General features: G+C 39.2%; 1 protein-coding gene across 2 annotated transcripts in view; it reads left to right on the forward strand.

The window, feature by feature from the left end:
* LOC138010790 (serine protease 23-like) overlaps nt 1-571 on the forward strand; it is a 26,999-nt gene extending 26,428 nt beyond the window's left edge. For both annotated transcript variants that reach the window (XM_068857767.1, XM_068857768.1), the window contains exon 5: nt 1-571. This exon is cut by the window's left edge and continues 303 nt beyond it. The gene's annotated coding sequence lies outside the window, so the exon portion shown is untranslated.
* The last annotated feature ends 4,074 nt before the right edge of the window (nt 572-4,645 follow it).

The following is a 4,645-nucleotide window of genomic DNA, read 5'->3' on the forward strand; positions in this document are numbered from 1 at the left end:
CTCACGACACTTCCTGTTGTTTACATGGTGTAATTTTCCGAATCCTTTATGGACAAACAAGGGGGGTGTGTTGAAAACAAAGACCCCTGAGACCCTTAAGATATTTTGCGTTGAGTTACAATCGTGAGGTCTCAGCTCATTGTTAGCTCTTAATTACTGTAATAATTACCTCTTTTAAAGAATTTGAAGGTGATTTACCGCAGGTAATTTAAATCCAATTTTAAATAAGGCGGTGGTAATTGGGTTTTAATTAATGCTGACCCAAAATACGGTGGCTAATGTCAGGGAAGGACAAGATTGAAAACATCAATTTGCCCGCTTTGTTTTCGTACAGTAATTGGCCAATTTTTGTTATCAATAAGATTGCAGATTTACGAAGCTCCGACGCCATGAGACAAGTATTTCAGTGTTAGTTTCAACACAGGTACTGTCAAGAGAACGTCACTCACCGAGTCTTCCGCACACGATGGGCGACAGTCTCCTGCTCCCAGTGACAATAAAAACACCCACCCACCTGGTGTGCAACGAATTCGAACACAGGCCCGGTCGCTAAGCGGTTGTATAAGCAAAGGCACCTGACGACTCAGGCTAGATTGATGATTTTTTTCTTCAAGTTCTCTGTATTCATCGGCCTCGGATGAAAATTGCAATTTGCAGCAGCGTTTTCGGCCGATGCTTGTGTGGAATATCGATCCGACTGAAGCCGTTTCATGGAATTTACAGCCGTTTACAATATCCGACCGGCTGTTCAGTCTTCCAAGGCTCTGTCTTTCCACCTTGGGATAATATGACGTGTGAGCAGACTTGTCGAAAAGACCGAATCTTGAATCGTAATTCCATAATAGCATCAACCTAATCAACATCCCATGTCTGATTGTCAACCCCATTGCCATTTGGACGTTAAATTACTAGACAGAGTTTCGTCACTTGCTCTCAAGCTGACTCTGTTCTAATTATGGCGGGCGACAACTCTTGAAGTCATATTGGCCCATTTTAAAGAGCCTCTCTAAGACAAGGAATGCTCGAGCTCGGCAGGCAGGGGTTGTTACGTCTCCAAAACGGGTATCAGCACATAAGAACCCTTCTCAGTCATAAGCCTATATATAGATTTACTCTTAGTTTCTCATCAGTAGTTGGTCGTTTAAGAAACTAAAGAGATCGAACCAGACCATACATGCGATATCACAACTGAGCTAACTGACTTCGAAAGAGCAATACATGTACAAGATAAGAATTTTGAGTTCTTATAAATATATGTGACGTTCTAGAGTGAATTGAATATCGTATTAAACTAAATAGTTTTACAAGTGTACTTTTGCCTATTGAAAAGTTCATCATAATTGAGCAACTCAGTCTTGGTTGTTTCCTTCCTTGATATGTCTTTCAAAAACTCCCACGAACTACGAACATAAGAGCCTATCAAGTCATTGATGAAAATTGAAGTGCGGAAGCTTTTTACTCTGATAAAGCACTTCTTGCACGAATTCTTTCGTTACAAAGAATACTAATGAAGTACATCTTGTTTTTCTTTCATGTTGTTGTCTTTCTCTGTCACACAGTTTTAAGCATTACCCGTTCGCCAGTGGCTAATTTCAGTTTCTTTTTATTGGAGTTCACTGGTTCTCATATCTTTGAGTAGAGTCTTACAAGCAGTTTATTCCTTTCCTTTATACAGCATGTTATATCCCTCAACCATATTTCCCGTGATCTTGCCAGTACCCTTGTGAACAATCCTGGCATGTAACCACTCCCAATTCGGGAGCCAGCCATTGTAATTATTATTGCTGAGCCCAAAAAATTTACTCTTAGTTGTCGGTTCCTCGTCGTCTGGAATCGCCATGTAAAAATTACCACCGTTTTGTGCTCTGATAAAACTGTCTTGTCCTACAGGCTTGGATGGATGGGTTACGTTCTTCTGGAACATAATAAAACATTTCTTACCGTACCAATCAAGTTCTTTTATTGGTGAAACCAACAAAACGAAACTTCGACTGGTAATCGGCCCAGAGGCAGCAGTTCGTGAGTAGGTAACATACTCGCCGTGATCGTTAGACTCCAGTACCTCCAGGTCTGTAAAAGCTTTGTCCCATTTTGGGCGAGTATCCTGGGTGGAGGGATCTAACATCTTCAGCACATACTCGACAGGCATTTCCATGTCAAACGTGAAAAGTACTTTGACGGGGACCTCTTCCTCCGGGTATGATTTAGTCCAACAAACAGACCCAGGACCTTTCACTGCCTCCTTCCATCCACCTTTCTCCAAATCCTCTTTATACCACTTAGCTCTCGCGATCTCCTTTTGGAAGTCGAATGATGAGGACGTTTGCTCTTGGGCTTGCATAGCTGTTTACTCTGCAATAAACAGGTTAACAGACTTTTAACAGAAGAGTAGAGTAGAAATCTCTATTTAAGTCCTGTCATACAAATGGTCTTCCTAAGAGTTGTGAGTCATGATTATTACTGATTTTACTAAACTAGAATTTAAATTCTAAATCCTAAATTACATGTAAGAATAAAATATCACTGAAAACTTAAAAATATATAAAAAGGTTAAGTCTCTGTTACGAGCCTATAAAGGACCGGCGCTTATCTCCGGTTTCTGAAGCATGAAGCGACGAGGAGTATTTATACTCCCCCCTGGATGGGATGCTAGTCCATCGCAGGGTTACCCCCAGCATTTTCGCCGGTACCCATTTATACACCTGGGTGGAGAGAGGCACTGTGAGAGTAAAATGTCTTGCCAAAGAACACAACACAATGTTCCCAGCCAGGACCCGAACCCGGACCAATGAATCCGGAGTCGAGCACTCTAACCATGAGGCCATGAGGTCACTGCACCTCCCATAGATGTGAACACTTCAAATATCGGTAAAAATTCGCCTCTAATACAGTGGGGAACTATTATTTTGAATCTTATACATTATCATAGCCAGCTGTTTTAATTTTTGGTTTTTCTAACTTTTGCCAGCCTAGCTCATCCGGAAAATGACACGAACGACCGATAACCGGAAAGAATGATAATCCTGGCAGTTTTATTTTGTAGCTTTTGCAAGCAATAGCCAATGTGCTCGCTTTGTTTTTGACGGACTTTTGAGCATGACGTGGATTCTAAATCATCGCCTAAGCATAATTATTAAAAAGTGGATCATTGGATAATGCAAATTTACAGTTTAGATTGGCTTATTCATCATACTATATGAGCTAATATACCATGCTCTACAAATATCAGAAACTGTACGCATCTTTTTTTTCTTTTTTTTACAAAATAAAGTAGGGAAGATATATCCATAATTTGTGGTCGTTTTCAAGAGAAACCCCTTAAAATTTCTCTTGGCGCTTTTGATAAAACAATTATCCCACTCGCGCTTGCTGGATATGAGATGATTATTGTCAACTCGCGGCTCTAATAGTAATAGTAATAGCAATAGTAATAGTAATAGTAATAGTAATAGTAATAGTAATAGCTCTAATAGTAATAGTAATAGTAATAGTAATAGTAATAGTAATAGTAATAGTAATAGTAATAGTAATAGTAATAGTAGAGTAGTTTTCAATTGACTGTCGAAAGTAATTAGATAATTACTTTGGTTTATGATTACTTCACTCAGTGATTGGTTCAAAGTTCTCGCGCCACTTTTTCAACCACTCAGAAGTGAAACCAAAACCAATCGTGGCTCGCGCGTGCACATTTTCCCGCGCTTTGTGTCGGCTACGTGTAATTACTTCGAGTTTTGATTGGTGTACTGGATTGTCTCCGTCTTTTTTGATTGGCCAAAGTAATTACTTTGGTTTTGGTTTAACGACACTCATTCGAAAACCGCTCTAATAGTAATAGTAATAGTAATAGTAATAGTAATAGTAATAGTAATAGTAATAGTAATAGTAATAGTAATAGTAATAGTAATAGTAATAGTAATAGTAATAGTAATAGTAATAGTAATAGTAATAGTGATAGTGATAGTGATAGTGATAGTGATAGTGATAGTGATAGTGATAGTGATAGTGATAGTGATAGTGATAGTTTAATCACTTATATAGCACTATTAACATATGCTCATCAACAACGCTTTACATGCAATAAGTTATACATAATAAGAATCAATACAAAGAAATAGTCAACTTTAACTGATCCAGATAGCCTAGGGAAATTCAGAAATATAAAAGGAATAGAACTACAGTGGGCTAAGAAAGCCTCTTTGAAAAGATGGGTCTCAATTCCTCTTTGAAGACAGCCAGCAACTGAATGTCACGTAACTGAGCAGGCAGGCTGTTACACAGCGCAGGAGCCGCTGCATGAAACGATCTTGCACCGATTAAAGAAAGAACTTTTTTCTAAGGGCAGTAGACTATCGTTTGACTTAAGATGGTATGATGACTTTTTCCTTGTGTTAACTATATCAGTAAGGGCCCGATATTACATGGCGAGTTTCAGCCCGGGCTGAAGTTTCGATCCGCCCTCCGGGCTGAAATTTTGTTGCGATTACATGATGAATTTAAGCCCGGGCGCAAAACGCAGATTTGCATGAGAAAATTTACTAAGATGCGAAACACAATTGATGCGCATGCTCACGTTTCTTTTTCAGCCCAAATTTCATGGACTTTCGCGCATTTTTCAGCTCGTTTGGCCGGGATGAAAATAATAGCC

The sequence above is a fragment of the Montipora foliosa genome, chromosome 7, assembly GCF_036669935.1.
Source record: "Montipora foliosa isolate CH-2021 chromosome 7, ASM3666993v2, whole genome shotgun sequence".
NCBI classification, from domain to species: Eukaryota; Metazoa; Cnidaria; class Anthozoa; order Scleractinia; family Acroporidae; genus Montipora; species Montipora foliosa.